This window comes from Mytilus galloprovincialis, chromosome 11 (assembly GCF_965363235.1).
Source record: "Mytilus galloprovincialis chromosome 11, xbMytGall1.hap1.1, whole genome shotgun sequence".
Lineage (NCBI taxonomy): Eukaryota > Metazoa > Mollusca > Bivalvia > Mytilida > Mytilidae > Mytilus > Mytilus galloprovincialis.
In genome coordinates, this window is record NC_134848.1 from 51,589,299 (window position 1) to 51,609,318 (window position 20,020).

At 33.8% G+C, this 20,020-nt stretch overlaps 1 long non-coding RNA gene across 1 annotated transcript; it reads right to left on the minus strand.

Annotated features, from left to right (window-relative positions):
- Positions 1-521: 521 nt before the first annotated feature.
- LOC143052356 (uncharacterized) lies at positions 522-3,398 on the minus strand. Its single transcript, XR_012971095.1, has 3 exons — positions 3,259-3,398; positions 2,035-2,287; positions 522-847 (listed from the first exon to the last, which is right to left on the minus strand). It is a non-coding gene; the product is annotated as an uncharacterized LOC143052356 (long non-coding RNA).
- Positions 3,399-20,020: the final 16,622 nt, after the last annotated feature.

A 20,020-nucleotide genomic window follows, 5' to 3' on the forward strand; every position in this document is an offset into this window, starting at 1 on the left:
GATTTCCGTATGAACCGGCAAAAGAGTATTTGCAAAAAAACAAAAAATGATATTTCTGTTGAAAGAAAAATCCGATATTACATATATCATGTCCATGTTTCGGAAATAACTATTTGCTGTTGAAAGCATTGTTTTTTTTTATTTTGTACATAAATGACAGAAGATATATCTATTATACAGCTACTGAAATAAATAGATATCTAAACAACTACAATCTTGTAGGTAACTAGTAACAGAAGATTCACTTGCACATAAACTCATCATAGATACCAGGATTAAATTTTATATTTAGGCCAGACGCGCATTTCGTCTGCAAAAGACGCATCAGTGATCCTCGAATCAAAAAAAGTTAAAAAGTCCAAATAAAGTACGAAGTTGAAGAGCATTGAAGACCAAAATTCCTAAAAGTTTTGCCAAATACAGCTAAGGTAATCTATTCCTGAGGTAGAAAAGCCTAAGTATTTCAAAGATTGAAAGGTTTTGTTAAAATGGCGATATGCATATTAATGTGAATATCACAATTATAACATTCAAAATATGCTATTGCATAAATCCGTTTTTAATATCTCTTTTCATACACATCTGTAGTAATAACCAGGTCTCATCGGCGGAAACGTCCTTCTTACTCGCTGGACATCTGGAATAGTTGGTATCATTGGCATTGGCGTAGTCCACATTTTCATCATTGCAGGAGTCTTGATTTTTATTGTTGGAGGTCGATTTGGAGGAGTCGACATCTGAAGCATTGAAGGGGGCATTTTTATATGTCGGCATGCTAAATTTTTTACGCATCCGCAAACGTTTAATGGACAAAACACTCCTTCTTTTGCCTTGTCACTGCATCTTGCTTTAATGAAATTAAACATTGACAAGTTATAATATTTTGCCTATGATAAATATGTAGTTTTCTTTGAAAATGCTTAAATGTGAAAAAAAAGAACACATAATATAGAAACAGGAAAAGTTATTATAACGTGATCGCGATTATAATATCCATTTAAAAAAAACAGTGTTAGCTGATAAAAATAGAAATGATCAATGTCATATAATCATGGAAACGTTTTTCCTGTCTTCATTTCAAAACCGAGAGTAACACTGGCAATGTTATATTAAAACATTTGTAAAAAGTGAAGGGAATTGGAAAATTGTTTTGGATCCGTGCTGTTTTCTTACTATTGATATTGTAATATCACTGACACACATAGAGTATGTTAAAAATGATACACGAGAGCCACATGTGGAACAGGATCTATCTGGACTTCCAAAGTACCTGAGATCACCCTCCGTTTTTATGTTGGGTTCACAGTCTTTAATTTTCTATATTGTGGTTTGCACATTGTACTTGGTATTTTGATCTTTTTCTCTTATTGCCAGTGCGCATTTTCGAAATATGAGTAATATTTCACCTCTGTTAAATTAAAAATTCTACATTTATTATCCAAAAAGGCAACTTTAACGATCAATAATGTTTACTTGCTTATATTTGTCGTGGTATACAAGTAGCACCAACGTATAATACTGTTCCCGAATAATTAGAAAAGCTGTTAACATGTGTATGAAATATGTATTCCCTTATCGCAAACACTGGCGACAAACTTTGTTCCGCTATATATAGATTGTCGTTTTTCATCTTAACAAGAGTGATTGAGAAAAAAATCGAATTGAGATGAGCAATGGTAATCTGTTGATCGCTATTATACCTATAACGTCGATGTTTGTTTCATTAATAATGGCACGTGTGCCCTTTATTTTCTAGCGATTTTTTTTATATCACTCTACTGTGCTGAGAACAGAAATTATCAATCAACAAGATCAAATGAAAATTTCGTAAAATAGCGAAATAAATTTCTTAAATAAAGATGCATGAAGAACATCTGTCTAAGTCAGTGAATATTGGAATGCTGACCTATCGTATCTACCAGTATCATGTGAGTGTGTTGAAAAATATATTAAAAATGTAGTATATAATAATTTGACATTGATGCTATTATAACTTATCGACGTATGTCTATCTGTAGACTATAATTAACTTACATCCAATATAATAATCACCAAAAGGACCTGATGACTGAATTTCGAGGAAACGTTTACTATAAATTGGATTTTTGAGGAGTTTATGACAACATTGGTCCACGCCACAGTCAGCATCAGATAAACATTGATAATTGGATGATATAGGTGGTAAGGTGTTACGTAGAGCTCGATATGTGATCGTGGTTGATGATTCTTGTGTTGTCCTGTTGGTCAGGTCAGTTGAAACCATTTCATATGATGATAAACTGATCAACTGAAAATAAATTTAAGATATTACTATTTCGACTGAATGGCACTTACAAGTCAGGAATGTGACAGTTGTTATCCATTCGTTTGATGTGTTTGAGCTTTTGATTTTTTAATTTGATTGGGGACGTTCCGTTTTGAATTGTCATCGGAGTTCAGTATTTTTGTGATTTTACTTTTTCCAATGTAGTTCTTATTTTCCTAGTTACTAGTATTGACCCTGTTCTTGCGTATCCACACAGTACATTTTAAAGCAACACACTTTGAAACAAGTTTGAAAGAAAAGAAATGCACGATGTGTAATAGGTGTCAGCAATAGAGTTAAGAATGCTTTGAAAATGTAATAAGTTAGCCAACATGAAGAGCAACTTAAACTTGTGTTGTGTTATATTCAAGTTATAATTTACGAAGGCTTTACGATGATGCGTGTACGTATTTTGCATGAATATTTCTTAATCTGTTTTTCATTATTGAAATGTAATACTATATAATCATTTATAAAACAAAATCCTCATCAAAGATACGAAAAATGCCCCTAGCAAGTAAAAAATAATGCGTTTCACTGGTTCCGTCGGATGATGGATTTTTATTTTGTCAATGTTTATTTACTTCCCCTATTTTTTGTATTTTTTTTTTTATATCAGTCTGATTATTTTGTACGCCAGACGAGCGTTTAGTCTCAGAAAACGTAAAATAACTCCAAAGAAACTTCAAACCAGAAAGTCTGATAAGAAATGCTCGAACCTAAACAATTAGTTAAGACAGTTGATTTCGTGGGTACAGGTGATACACGAGTTCAAATGTTCAAAGGATTACTTCTTTTTATAGGCATTGTATGCAGAGATTGGTAAAACCACAAATTTGAAATATCCACAAAAATGTAAGTTTTTCTTCAATCCAAGAAAAGTGGTACACACGAAAACAATTGAGTCCACAATAAATATGAAATCAAATAAAACGATTCAAATTATTACTTACCATAACCAGTGTTATTTTTGGTATACAAAACATTGTGGTAAAATTGGTTCTTTGATGTATGCCAGATCAATCCCGTTAAATTTGGTCTTTTATATATTGTATAACAAACAAGGATCGACTTATCAATTAGGTTCAGGATATTACGACATGTGAATAAATCAAGAGATAAGTCATTACACGGTTAAAATGCGTGGGTATTATCCAGTCCTTCACAGACAAATATTAAAAAGTCTGAGGAAAATTATGAAATCTGCCTGGAGGTATTCCTTTTGCTGTTTTTTTTATATTTATATAAGTTCTCAGTCGCTCTTCCATGTTAACGTCACTCCATGTCCGCTAATTATTTTTCTGCTGGTTTTAATGCTTTTTAATAGGTGGTTGAGATGTTGACGGTGGCGGTGTTGACATTATTTTGTTTTAGAAATATCTTTTTAACATTATAAGATATCATGTAAATGAAACAAAATATAAAAAAGGCTTGCGATAATCATATCATGTAAGCGAATCGATGCATATTTGGCAGGCTAAAAATCATTTGTGTAAACCTTTGAACATAATGCATTGTTTTAATTCAGGTTGCACTTGAATATCAAAATATGCAATCATGCCTAAGAATAATGTATGCTTAAAAAACTGTACTTAACTAAAAGGAAATGAACTCTTTTTGCAGCATTAAGAGAGAACATGGCTCTTTATAACAGCGAAACATAGTCCAACACACAAAGCACATCCTCAGCTTATTTTTTTCAGGAACCCTTGCAGTTGATGGTTACAGGAACAAATATCTGATTAAACAGGCTGTTGGAAAATATGCCATCACAGAAACAAATAAGGAATTCCGCTGATGGGCAGTTGATTTTGGAAATAAGTTTGATATTGCTGATATCAAGATATGATATACAGAAAATACTGTTGCTGTAATTTGTCTGTTTAGTTTTTTTAAAACAAAAAAATAAAATCAATGATTTATTTGTACATTTTATAATGTATGACAAACTACCTCATGATTTATTTCATATTTGTATCAATGTAAATCTTCAAAAAACTAAAATATTATCTTTTTTTTAAGTACCTTAGTAACATGAGTCGATTCTTACACAATGATGTTGCATTCTTTATGAATCATTTAAACACGATATGATTGAATTAAATATATCTCATTTTCATAAGTTTTGGAAAAGTTGAAAATTGATAATCTCTCATATTGAGACACGTTTAATCAAAACCACCGAGACCTCTTAACTTAAATTTGACCATGCGGGTTACACGTGTAAATGAAAAAACAAGCTATCGATTGTACTTTGAAAGAAAGAAAAAAATATGATTATAATTTCGGTGCAATGTCATATGAGATATGATTTAATTTTACCATATCTTATCTTTCGATAAATAATACGACCTCTCAATTACCTTCGAAAGGGTTATCACCAGCCCAGTAGTCAGCACTTCTGTGTCGAGTTGAGTTAGCATTGATATGTTCATATTATAAATTAACTGTTAACAAAACTTTGAATTTAAAAAAAAAACAAAGGCTTTTCTACATCAGGAATAGATTACCTTAGCTGTATTTGGAAAAACTTTTTGGAATTTTGGGTCCTCAATGCTCTACAACTTCGTTCTCTATTTGGCCTTTTAAACATTTTTTTATTCGGGCGTCATTATTGAGTCTTCTGTGGACGAAACGCTCAGGAGCGTAAATATAAAATTTTAATCCTGGTATCAATGATGAGCTTATTAGAACTTGGTGGTTCAAATATGTATCAGATTTCAAATTTATGATTTATGAAATGACATGTATTGGCACAAAAAACGACATTGTGTTGGTAAAATGTGTACATTCACATCAAAAGACCTTTTCATAGGTAAACTCTTGACGATTTTCTTCATAACTATTTACAATCCGATCGCATAAACATGGTATGTGATCATTATGTAGATACGGCTCAAAGTATACTCAATGCTGCCTATACATAAACCATACGGTGACGATACGTAAGAAATTATAGGGAAAACGGTACTATTTATTCTGCCATAGGCGACAATGCTAACATTTTCTAAATTACCACTTTTTATAATAAAAACCTGGATAAAACAGTTATGTGTGGTGGATTCAAAGTATCAATTATGAATCCATTCAATATATTTTTAGCCTTAAATTCTGAAAAATATATGACTCTACTGTATAAATGAGAGGCAACAGTGGATGTATTCCGCTTTTAGTAAACATGTTCATGTTTGATTAATAAAGCCAACAGTAGTATACCGCTGTTAAAAAGTGATAAATCGATTGAGAGAAAATAATCCGGTTTACAAAATAAAACTTACGGAAACAAATCAACTATAATAGGATAGCAACAGCAGGACACAGAAAGTGCAACAAAAAACAAAACAGCAATGCAACATACATAGAAACGATCTATATTAGATAACAAGTGCCTTATTCCTGACCTTGTACAAGACATTTTAAGAAGAAAAATGGTGGGTTGGATCTGGTTTTGTTACAAGCCAAACCACCGCGCTTTATTGCAATATTAAATTAGCCTGGAAATAAAAACAAACGAGGAAACCGTGTAAAAATTAAGGAAGTGTGAGACTGGTTGCGTCTCAATTTAAAATCTCATCAAAAGTGCTAGGCGACTGAAAGTTAAAGACGCAAGCCGCAAATATTGGAATCATCTGTGGTTTAAGACTCAAAATACCTGAAAATCAAAATCAAAACAAAATCAAAAGCATGAAACCAAACATTCCAAAACGTTGTACCAAATTACCACTAAGGTAAGGCCGTGTTCACACCAAACGCCGTGTAGAGTAAACATGTTTACAATTAGTTTAGTGTAGTGTACACTGGTTTCACATTACATTTGTTCACATCTATACACCTTGTTTAGCTACCTGTACATAAGATTTGTTCCCACTTGTAAACTATATGTCATTTAAATGTTCATTACGTAGAACTGAATTCAAAATTTTTGGAAATTTTTTCTAGCGGTAAGGGAACAACCAATTGACTTCAAAAGGGGGGCGGAGGATGGGAATGGAAATATTCCGATCTCCAATTTGATAAAAAAAAATGGTTATACAGATGATAAAAAAAAAATGTTCTGAATCAAGAGTGTCCCCATACATTATAGTGTTAAATATTGAAAAAAAAGTATCTGATAACCAGCATCGAAAAAAAAGGAATAAAAACGTACGCGCGAAAAAAAATCTGACTCAGATAAAAAAAAAATAACTCTCATCCTTTTTTTAAGTTAAGTGGTTGCTACTTTAAGAAAGCCATTTTTATAATTTGCAGTAGTTTGAATATACAAGAGAAGTCTCGATAACGCATTAGAAAACGTTAGCTGCAACAGCGTGCTTACAGCCGAAAAAAAAGGATTGAGATATTAGGGATCACTACATTTTTATCTTTTCTCTTCGTTTCAAATGGTATTTCTTCTCCAAGGAGTATTTGGTAAAGGAATAGGGTAGCGTTTTTTTATATTTATTTTACGTGTTATTTAATGGATCTGAGATACTAGACAAACATATCATTTACCTCACATTTGTTTAGTCATGCATTTATTCGTGAATCGTTTTTTGAGTAATGACCAGTGGCGAATATTTCTGTGTACGTCAAGTCAATTCGGGAAGACCTTTTCAAATGAATTAGGCAACAATTATTTACTTCATTTTTTGTGGAGGGGAAGGGGGGCGTGAGCTATTGATTTTTTTCAGGACAAATTTTGGTGACAAGTCGAAATCAATTTTAGCATTATATATAGTGGCAGATGAGGGTGAAACAAACAATTTTTTTTCAGGGCCAAAAACTGGAAACTTTTTTAGTTTCCAAAACAAAATCCATAGCTCACCACCCCCACCCCCCTTGCCTTTATGTTTTAAACTCAACTATAATAGCCCCCCCCCCCCTCCCCCGAAAATCAATTGGTTGCTGCCTTATGGGTTCGGCAATGATGCTGCTTTGAGTCTTGATTAGGGATTAATAAAGTACGTTAATTTTTTTTAACAAAAAAAATCTGTAAAAATTTAGACAACTTATAATTATCAAAAATATCAATTTTACTCAAAAAAAGTTTCCTCCTTAAATATATACACGATAAAACTAATGTCCTAAATGCCTAGTTTTGTGTACACTTAACCTACACAAGGCCTACATTGACTATCGACTGTGTGTAGGTAAAACATGATTTAAACTACATGTAAACATTGAGTTTTATCAATGGGAACGCAATTGTGTTTAGTTTACGTGTGAGTTACACTAACACAACACCAAATTTAGGTCAATGTGAACACGGCCTAACACACATCCAGTCAAAATGTCAGTATAGTTACATATTTAAGGCGACTTACCACGAATATCCAAAAAATAAATCCGCGACAACATGTATCTAGTGAATTGGTCTGAGCATCATGAGGTCAACCAATTCGTAGTGGCGACCGTAAAACATTTGTGATATCGCATAAGCCGATTTTGAAAAGGATATGAAAAAACATAAAACATTCCATCTGTTAATGTTAATCTATACAGTAACTATTAAATAAGATCTCATTTTGTGTGTCGCTTCTCTTCCTTTCACGATATTCGATATAATAAGGAAGCTATTAAACCAAGAGTTCCAAATGGTGAAGTTGAACTCACCCCTTCGTAAATTTTACTGACACCATCACGAGATAGTCGATTGTTATGGAATAAACGTTTCTCAAATTATATCGGATATGTTCCGTACGTCGTAACTACAATCCCCTTCCCTTTCATAAATGTGACCTACCAAATTTACTATTTACCGAATTTGTTATAATATGAGCAACACGACGTGGGGCAGGATCTTCTTACCCTTCCGGAGCACCTGAGATCACCCCTTAATTTTTGGTGGGGTTCGTGTTGCTTATTCTTTAGTTTTCTATGTTGTGGTATGTGTACTATTGTTTGTCTGTTTGTCTTTTTTATTTTTAGCCATGGCGTTGTCATTTTTTCCCGATTTATGAGTTTGACTGTCCATCTTGCATCTTTCGTCCTTCTTTTAGTTACTAATTACATAAATTAGAGTATGTCCTTGTAGAATATCAGAAAAGTTTAAAAAAAAAAAAAATAGATACATGCAGATATTTATTTTTTTTAAATTTACAAATCTGTGTTCGATTGCATCAACCATATTCTGAAACGGCGATGACTTACTATATAGCACAACAAAAGCTTTACATTTGGAGGTTTATATTTTCTAATGAAATTTTAAAGATTATTGAAAATTTGTACCGATAAAAACAATCTTCAAAGATCTTATTTATTTTATGACAGTGTTACTATGTTAAATCTACGCCATCACGTCGTTTTGTTTTGCTTGCGTACTTTTATTTATCATACAGATAAACTGTATTTGTATATTCTATTTTTGAAATAGTTATATAAAAAAACTGTCATAAATAAGTCTAATATAACAATGTATCAATAAACTATGGATAAATTGTTACCTTGAAAAAAGCAGGTTTAATGGCATTGGTATTTAAGTTAATCTGCCAGATAGAGAAGGTCGTGGTAATTACAATGTGGTTTACAACCTTGGTTCATATATACCCAAGGAATCAAGACAAATCATAGTCCGAAATATGTAGAACAGAAAACATTTTTAACTACGTTTAGATTAATAATATCCTACTAAATTAAGATATTCTATGTTTGAAATAGTAACATAAAAAAAACTGTCAAAAACAAGTATAGCGTAACTTAATTCGGGATGACACATAACCTTAATTACGTGTTATGATGTTCTTTTGTTTGTCTTTGCATATAAGCATTTTTTGGAAATATCCTTTTGTCGTGCTTCGTTATTGATAATGCCCCCCATTGTGTTATTGAGCTATGGTTATTTGCTATCTTTTCTTGTTTTACATTTTTTCATTTGCTTCGTCTATATGCTATTTTGTTTTTCTTTCTTGGTATAGTTAAAATTGAGAATGGAAATGGGGAATGTGCCAAAGAGACAACAACTCGACCATAGAAAAAAACAACAGCAAAAGGTCACCAACAGGTCTTCAATGTAGCGTGAAATTCCCGCACCCGGAGGCGTCCTTCAGCTGGCCCCTAAACAAATATATACTAGTTCAGTAAAAATGAACGCCATACTAATTTTCAAATTGTACACAAGAAACAAAAATTAAAATAATACAAGACTAACAAAGGCCAGAGGCTCCTGACTTGGGACAGGCGCAAAAATGCGGCGGGGTTAAACATGTTTGTGAGATCTCAACCCTCCCCCTATACCTCTAGCCAATGTAGAAAAGTAAACGCATAACAATACGCCCATTAAAATTCAGTCCAAGAGATGTCCGAGTCTGATGTCAGAAGATGTAACCAAAGAAAATAAACAAAATAACAATAATACATAAATAACAACAGACTACTAGCAGTTAACTGACATGCCAGCTCCAGACTTCTATTAAACTGACTGAAAGATTATGATTTCATCATATGAACATCAGGCACAATCCTTCCCGTTAGGGGTTTAGTATCATACCATCATAACATATATTAGAAGAACATAACCTGTGTCATGCCAACAACTGGTTTTTGAATAAATGTGTTTAGTTCTGATGCAAAGACCCTATAAGTGAATCAATATTAACGCCAAAATATGCAATCTTTAATGACCTGACAACAGTATCGCAACTATATCCCTTCTTAATAAGTCTATTCAAAGGTTTTGTTAGTTTTTGAGGTGAATACTGACACCGTTGTGCTTGATAAAGAATATTTCCATAAAACATTGGATGTGAAATACCTGAACGTATAAGAAGTCTGCATGTTGAGCTATATTTACGAATGATGTCCTTATACCGATGATAAAATTTAGTAAATGTTTTGACTAGTTTGTGATATCAAAAACCCTGGTGTAATAATTTTTCAGTAATACATAAATTTCTCTCGTTAAAATCTAAAACATTGTTACATACACGAGCGAATCGTACAAGTTGAGATATATAAACACCGTAAGATGGTGACAAGGGAACGTCACCATCTAAAAATGGATAATTAACGATAGGAAATGAAAAATCATCTCTTTTATCATAAATTTTAGTATTCAGCTTTCCGTTAGTGATATAGATATCAAGATCGAGGAAAGGACAGTGGTCATTGTTAGTATTAGCTTTTTTTAAAGTAAGTTCAGCAGGATAAATTTCTTTAATATACATACCGAAGTCGTCATTATTGAGAGCCAAAATATCATCCAAATATCTAAAAGTATTATTGAATTTGTTTGTCAGATGTTGTTTCGATGGGTCTTTGCTTATTTTTGTCATAAATTGTAACTCATAGCAATACAAAAACAGGTCCGCAATAAGTGGTGCACAGTTAGTCCCAATTGGAATTCCGATAATCTGACGATATACGGAATTCCCAAAGCGAACAAAAATGTTATCTAGTAAAAATTCAAGGGCATATATAGTATCAAAGCATGTCCAATTGACATGTGTTTGTTTTTAAAGGGATAAATACTACAACAAAATACTGACTGATATATCCTAGTGTTTATGCGAATATCATCCAGGTGACAGGTTAAGTTTTGTGTTTGAGCTTTTGATTTTGACGAATTTTCCGTTTTGAGTTTGTCTTGGATTATTTTATGTTATTTACCTTTTTACAATACAAATGTTGCTTTTGAAAAGATTTGGTAGTTTGTTGTGTAGCAATTTATTATTCAAGTTTTCAAGTTTTTATTAAATCAGGAAAATCAATACAAGTATAATGATGTCTTCCCCCACATTAACATGATAATACATCACATAAATAAATATATATTATGTATGACAAAATATCAAATCAAGGTTAAATGAATAAAATTACAAAGATTCAAAGCATAATTGTATGTAATGGCATATATTTTTTGTATCATCAATATTTTGTGGGTTAAGTAAACTAAAAATGGTTTTCATAACTTTTTCAGGGCACAGATCTTGTGAATTTAAATTTAGTTTATTAAATAGTTGTTTTCTTTAATTTTCAATTTTTTTGCAATAAATAAGGAAATGTTTTTCATCCTCTATTTGATTGCAGTTCAAGCATATTCTGTTTTCTCTCTTAATTTTTGGTCTGAAATATCTACCCTTTTCAATCAAAAGAGGGTGGGAACTAATTCTTAATTTTGTAAGATTTCTTGTTAATATACTAGTATTGAGATATAAGAAGATGTGGTATAAGTTCCAATGAGATAACTCTCTATCTAAGTCACAATTTGTAAAAGTAAACCATTTTAGGTCAAAGTTCGGTTCTAATTTCATGTAACGTAGTTCACTACATGCGTTCTTACGGTAACAACTTCTGTGTTGTTGTCTTTTAGTTAAATACATGTGGTCTTATAAGAACATGTTCTGTCGTTTTTTTAATATCATTGCATGTAATTTTGAAGAGCATGATATGTTATTTATTGTTAATCAATACAAGAAGTTTATTTAAAACATGTCATGTTTTGTAGATAATTGCATGTATATTGTAGTGAAAAAGAAAATATTATTAGGATTTGTAAATTATCGCATGTCCCATGTGTACATTGTACATCGTAGCTTAAAAGAAAACATTATGTTTTGTGAAGAATTGCAAGTACATCTAATTTAAAAGAACATGTTATGTTTTATAAATCATTGCCATTACATTTTTGCTAAAAAGAACATGTTATGTTTTGTAAATCATCGCATGTACATCGTTATTTAAAAGAACTTGTTTTGTAGATCATTGCATTACATTGTAGCTTAAAAGAAAATGTTATATTTTGTAAATCATTGCAAGTGCATCTAAGTTTAAAAGAAAATGTTATGTTTTATAAATCATTGCACGTACATCTTAGTTTAAAAGACATGTAATATCTTGTTGATCCCTGTCTAAATTCTTGTTCAAAAATACAAAGTTATGTTCTGTCATATTATAATGGAAATAATTATGAAATCATTCAAAGCGTTATTGTATCGAATTATTATTACTCTAAGATGCTTTACAAGCAGCATGGTAATAAAACCAAAACAAAACAAAGCTAACAATACTTGTATGTCACATGCAAATACTAAAATATAAAAAAAAAGATTGTGAATCACTCTTTGTTGTCGTCTTTTTTGGACTGTCATATAAGTTTGTTGCATTTGATTGATTGATTGATTAATTGGTGTTTAATGACACTTTCAACACTATTGTGCTATTTCTTGATGGTCAGTGTTTTATTGGTGGGTGGAGCTGGAGTACCCGGAGAGAACCTCAGTGTTGACTGGCTAGTGGTACAGTAGTTCGATTTGCTTTTATTGGTGGTGGGGGCTGGAGTACTCGGAGAGAACCTCAGTGTTGACTGGCTATTGATACAGTAGTTCGACTTGTTTTATTGGTGGGTGGAGCTGGAGTACCCGGAGAGAACCTCAGTGTTGACTGGCTAGTGATACAGTAGTTCGACTGGCTTTTATTGGTGGTGGGGGCTGGAGTACCCGGAGAGAACCTCAGTGTTGACTGGCTAGTGATACAGTAGTTCGACTTGTTTTATTGGTGGGTGGAGCTGGAGTACCCGGAGAGAACCTCAGTGTTGACTGGCTAGTGATACAGTAGTTCGACTTGCTTTTATTGGTGGTGGGGGCTGGAGTGTCCGGAGAGAACCTCAGTGTTGACTGGCTAGAGATACAGTAGTTCGACTTGCTTTTATTGGTGTTGGGGGCTGGAGTGTCCGGAGAGAACCTCAGTGTTGACTGGCTAGTGATACAGTAGTTCGACTTGTTTTATTGGGGGTGGGGGCTGGAGTGTCCGGAGAGAACCTCAGTGTTGACTGGCTAGAGATACAGTAGTTCGACTTGCTTTTATTGGTGGTGGGGGCTGGAGTGTCCGGAGAGAACCTCAGTGTTGACTGGCTAGAGATACAGTAGTTCGACTTGCTTTTATTGGTGTTGGGGGCTGGAGTGTCCGGAGAGAACCTCAGTGTTGACTGGCTAGTGATACAGTAGTTCGACTTGTTTTATTGGGGGTGGGGACTGGAGTGTCCGGAGAGAACCTCAGTGTTGTCTGGCTAGTGATACAGTAGTTCGACTTGTTTTATTGGGGGTGGGGGCTGGAGTGTCCGGAGAGAACCTCAATGTTGACTGGCTAGTGATAGAGTAGTTCGACTTGCTTTTATTGGTGGTGGGGGCTGGAGTGTCCGGAGAGAACCTCAATGTTGACTGGCTAGTGATACAGTAGTTCGACTTGTTTTATTGGTGGGTGGAGCTGGAGTACCCGGAGAGAACCTCAGTGTTGACTGGCTAGTGATACAGTAGTACGACTTGCTTTTATTGGTGGTGGGGGCTGGAGTACCCGGAGAGAACCTCAGTGTTGACTGGCTAGTGATACAGTAGTTCGACTTGTTTTATTGGTGGGTGGAGCTGGAGTACCCGGAGAGAACCTCAGTGTTGACTGGCTAGTGATACAGTAGTTCGACTTGTTTAATTGGGGGTGGGGCAGGAGTGTCCGGAGAGAATCTCAATGTTGACTGGCTAGTGATACAGTAGTTCGACTTGCTTTTATTGGTGGTGGGGGCTGGAGTGTCCGGAGAGAACCCCAGTGTTGACTGGCTAGAGATACAGTAGTTCGACTTGCTTTTATTGGTGTTGGGGGCTGGAGTGTCCGGAGAGAACCTCAGTGTTGACTGGCTAGTGATACAGTAGTTCGACTTGTTTTATTGGGGGTGGGGGCTGGAGTGTCCGGAGAGAACCTCAGTGTTGACTGGCTAGTGATACAGTAGTTCGACTTGTTTTATTGGGGGTGGGGGCTGGAGTGTCCGGAGAGAACCTCAATGTTGACTGGCTAGTGATACAGTAGTTTGACTTGCTTTTATTGGTGGTGGGGGCTGGAGTGTCCGGAGAGAACCTCAATGTTGACTGGATAGTGATACAGTAGTTCGACTTGTTTTATTGGTGGGTGGAGCTGGAGTACCCGGAGAGAACCTCAATGTTAACTGGCTAGCGATACAGTAGTTCGACTTGTTTTATTGGTGGGTGGAGCTGGAGTACCCGGAGAGAACCTCAATGTTGACTGGCTAGTGATACAGTAGTTCGACTTGTTTTTTTTTTGGTGGAGCTCGAATACCCGGAGAGAACCTCAATGTTGACTGGCTAGTGATACAGTAGTTCGACTTGTTTTATTGGTGGTGGAGCTGGAGTACCCGGAGAGAACCTCAATGTTGACTGGCTAGTGATACAGTAGTTCGACTTGCTGTTCTCTCTTGAAAGTTTGACTACTTAGACCAGTAGACCATCAAGGCAACTATGTTCCATTTGATGAATTCTAATATTAGACTTTGGTTTTAAACCCTTCCCTAAGGAATGCTATTTATATAAACTCTTGTTAAGAATTAGTAACAAATCTTTTTGTTTTGATTTCACACAATTATTTATGCATTTTTAGAGATACCAAAATTAACCAAACTGTCATAAATACAACTAATATGTATGATCTTTAAATAAATTGTAACCTTGGGAATAACAGGTGTTATATTGATATATTAAAAGAATTTTTCAAGGTCATAATGTTTCAAAGGTTCCGAAGAAAATTTGTTTATAATTTTACAGTGTATGTAAAGTGCGGATCCTAAAATATCATTTTCACTGTATATGCCAGAAATTTTTGATGTAGAATGATAAATAAACAGACGACGTTTTTTTATTTTTGAAGAAAATGAAGAAAATTAGTTAAAAGTATATGGTAAGAAACACATAATACTAATAAAACAAAGTAAGAGATGCGAACGGGTTTTTTTCGCGCCTAAATCCAAATAGCTGTGAAATATACACCAAAATAGGTGAATATTTAGGACATTTCACGAACAGATCGTGCAGGTGTTTTAAAACTAACAGGTAAGATGTTGTTGCAGAAAAAATATTCATTTCAGCACAATTATTAAAGTTGTATAACGTAGAATAGGTTTTGTCATTCAGTTTCTTCATATTGAACTGAATTCCACTATGATGCTTTCTATATGCGAGTCGTGTTTACTGTCGAATAATGATACTATTCTTTCATTTTCACTGTAGAGCGATTCATTAGCATTGTATATGCGGCGCATTTTCACTGTATGATATATCTATTTTTTTATCTATTACAGCGTATTTTTTTAAGCATGTAAAGCAAGACTTTAGTTAGCGTGCTTGCTTTGTTTTTTTTTGTGTACAATCATTATGATAACACCCAATTTAATTCAAATATAATAATTATATAAATACAGGTTAAATGTTAAACTATGCCGATACATATTGTCAATCTTATTTACAAAGTTTGTATAAACAATTATACAAACTAAGCAATCAAGTCAACCAAAGTTTTGCTTTACATGCATTAGGAAATTAGCTGTAAAGCCTTAATTTAGCCGCCTTGCTCAAACAATAGATAAAGTAAGAGACGGATTTGATAAAATTTAACTTACGGAGGAAAGTTTGGTTTTAAAACACTCTAAATAAATTCAATAGAAATAACATTTATTTCAAATGTATTCCATTTTTAAAATTTCTTATGAATCGTATAGGGATCTTTATCCTTGTTTTTTTTTTTATCCATTTCCATATCCTTGTTTTTCTTTATCCATTTCCATGACACTTCACCACTAATTACGTACATCTTGATAAAGATTGAATCGTTGGTTTTCCCGTTTAAAAGGTTTAACACTGGGGCCCTTTATAATTTGCTGTTCGGTGTGAGCCAAGACTCCATGTTGAAGACCGTATTTTGACGTATAAAGGTATACTTTTATAAATTGTGACTCATTTTGAGAGTTGTGTCATTGTCACATATGACATCTTATCTATCTGTGGCTCAACCCGAAACGAGACGGGATAAAAAGGGATAAAAAACACACTTTTTTAATATATTTATAATGGGCTTAATATGAGTCCGAAAAGAGTAGAATAGTGGGTCGCGTTGGGGTATAAGCGTGACGCGGAATTACCGATTTTTTTGTTTAGCGTGACACGTGATAGTCAAATGATTGTGTCGTGAAAACGAGAAATAAAGTATAGCGGGACATGGAAAATTAAAAAAAAATGAGAATTGCATAGTATAAGCGGGATACGGGAATCTGATAAAACAGTAAGCGGGATCAGGGATCAGACCCCCCCCCCCAATGAGACCCCAGAATAAGATATATTTTTTTATCTTCATCCTATTGTTACAGTCATGCCTTCAATAACAAATGTATGATATCCCATGCATGCATTCTTATAGACAAAAGACCTTATGGATATTTTGGGTTCTTTGACATGCTGAATCTAACCTTGTATCCAGTTTGGGGATTTTTACCAAGTTACCGAAATAGCCCACATAGAGGTCCAAAGGGTCTAAGATCATCAAACATGAATTGTAGCATGCATGTTGTGTACAATTACCCAAATGTGCATTGTTTGACCTCTGTGGTAGTATCCACTCGCGGATCTAGAAATTTTTATAAGTAGGGGTCCAATGACTACCTAAGAGGGGGCCCGCTCCAGTGATTCCATATAAAAGTAAACAAATGTTTTCCCAAAAAGGGGGCAACCCCCTGTCCCCCTAAATCCTCCTCTGGTATCGAGCTGTTCATTACGGATAATTTTTTTTTGCATCAAGGGTGCTCTACTTCACGTACCAATGCAAACAAAAAAGTTCGCCCACACCTTACATTTCATGTTTTAATGACTGTGGATAATTTATGTCACATACCGTTTCACCTTATACAGTCAAAATCATGCAAGCAACAATCGAGTCAAGAAAATTTGTTCTACCAAAACTGTCTTTTTCAGAATATGGAAATTGAAGCAGTTAAGGGTACAACTGGGGAAAGTTAATCTTTTATAAGCTTTTCTGTCACCATTGCGTTTCAAGATGCATATTTCTCTGTTCGCAAGTGTATTTATTGCGTGGAAGATAACGTCCTCAAATGTATTCGTCTCTATTTAACACAGACTGCACTTAAACTCCGCAATATCAATCTTTGACTTAAAAAAAATACAGAAATATCTTTTAATTTTTTTTTTAAATCAAGGAAAAACGTAATTTGAAGAATACAATATGACATTTTGAGAAGCGTTGTTGTTACAAGTTTGAAAAGCTATATATTTGATAAAGAATGAATGAGGAGTTTGTATTTCAATTTGAAAATACATTTATCATAAATTCTAAAGTCATCAACTAAGTTTTTTCATTTGTTTCAAGTGCATTTATCACATAATTCTACAATAAAAATTCCTCGCATCTTCGAAAATTCCACATCAGAAATGACTGCACTAACAGTGATAATTCATCGCATCTATAGTTAAAATGGATCGCTTTCAAAAATCGATATGCTATATTATGTTGCTTTTATAACACTTATTTGAACTTTAATGCTATGTTTGTACATAATAAAGACATATCGCAATGAAAATATGTAAAAACTTTCCTTCAAATCAATTAATTTGGTATTTTCTAAACGTAAACAAATACAGTTTTCCCATGATCCTTTATTCTACAATAGACATACCCGCATATGACAGTGAAAATGAACTAACTGGATTCGCACTTCATATACACTGATTTTATATGTATATTTTAGTAGCTGATACCAAACATGATCGGGAGACAAGAAAAGGAAAACAAACATGATCGGGAGACAAGAAAAGGAAAACAAACATGATCGGGAGACAAGAAAAGGAAAACAAACATGATACAGATGTTTTCTTAAAAATAATCAGCTACGTACATGTATTAGTATTTATGATTGATAACATGTAAATTATTCTTTTAGATTGAAGAGATCGATATATAATGGTTATTTTAGCTATTCAATTATGTTCTAGTCTTTTTTTGTATTATCGCCATGGGCAAATGTCACGGTAATCTCTTTGTCATTGTCTGGTTTTTTTTTTCATTTGATCGCGCGGTGGTAGATATAGAGTGCATTTATTTCTAACACATACGATGCAAACAGCTAAGCGCGCACATGTACCTTGTGTACATACTACTGATCATTTGTTTCTTACATAAACTTTGACAAACTATATGCACTCGCTAAAATGCGTCTTCAGTTTGTCGTTCATCGTTTTTTAGTGCAAACGCTAAATTTGTTTCTAACTTTAACCTGAATAAACGATGTATTTGATTCTACGTGTGTAAAAGTCTGTTTAGAAATAACATGTGCAAAAGTTCGAACAGGGACAGTAAACACTGATAAAACGATGTATTTGTTTCTACTTTAGCGTTTAAAAAAACAACATCAAACGCCTAAAACGTTTACAAAATTTTGGTCAGAAAGAAAGGCACCCATAGTGTGGCTACATGCAGACACTACCAGTTTGTTAACAATAAATTGATAACTATGATCCAAAACGTTCCTACAGGTTATTGTGAAATTAAAATTGTCGTATCTTGATCTATATTTTATTATTTTGAAGGAATTTGGTTTTGATCTTATAATATAGTAACTGTTAAATTTCTTCATTGCTTATCAATCCAAGGGAGGGAGTCCTTCCTTTTTGTATTCGTTAATGCGATATTTCACTATTCGCTTTACTACGACCCATTATTCTCTGTTCTTTAAGTTTCAGCACCCATTATTCTCTGTTCTTTAAGTTTCAGCACCCATTATTCTCTGTTCTTTAAGTTTCAGCACCCGTTTATTCTCTGTTCTTTATGTTTCAGCACCCGTTTGTTCTCTGTTCTTTATGTTTCAGCACCCGTTTGTTCTCTGTTCTTTAAGTTTCAGTACCCATTATTCTCTGTTCTTTAAGTTTCAGCACCCATTATTCTCTGTTCTTTAAGTTTCAGCACCCATTATTCTCTGTTCTTTAAGTTTCAGCACCCGTTTATTCTCTGTTCTTTATGTTTCAGCACCCGTTTGTTCTCTGTTCTTTATGTTTCAGCACCCGTTTGTTCTCTGTTCTTTATGTTTCAGCACCCGTTTGTTCTCTGTTCTTTATGTTTCAGCACCCGTTTGTTCTCTGTTCTTTAAGTTTCAGCACCCGTTTATTCTCTGTTCTTTATGTTTCAGCACCCGTTTATTCTCCATTCTTTATGTTTCAGCACCCGTTTATTCTCTGTTCTTTATGTTTCAGCACCCATTATTCTCTGTTCTTTATGTTTCAGCACCCGTTTGTTCTCTGTTCTTTAAGTTTCAGCACCCGTTTGTTCTCTGTTCTTTATGTTTCAGCACCCGTTTATTCTCCATTCTTTATGTTTCAGCACCCATTATTCTGTGTTCTTTATGTTTCAGCACCCGTTTATTCTCCATTCTTTATGTTTCAGCACCCGTTTGTTCTCTGTTCTTTATGTTTGTTTGTCTATTTTTTATTTTTCTTTATATTTTTTACTTTGTCAAAACCAAGCAGACCCTGTCGGGTTAGCTAGGGAGATCGGAAATCCTCATTTTTTGTAGTGGTGGTCGAGAAAAAAGGTTTGTGTACATCAAAGCCCTTAATGATACATTTGTTGACATATAACAACTTTATATAATTTCATCAAAACTTGTTTTCGTATAAAATCTCTCAAGTTTTTTTTTTTATTGCTAGACATGTTTTCGATAATATAAATAGTATTTAAATTAATAATTAGTGTGAACTGTGAAAAATAAATGTTATGTTTTCAACTGTTTCTTAGAATATTGCATTTACGTTTCAAGGTCTTCATACATAAAAATGTCTCTGCAAAATATATTAAACCCATCGAGTGGAAACAAAGATGCGAATATGAAAATGAAAAGAAAAAAAAATGACCACAATAACAAATATGGCACTCTTCGTTCTTTTTGTTAAATCAGCAACTAGTTCT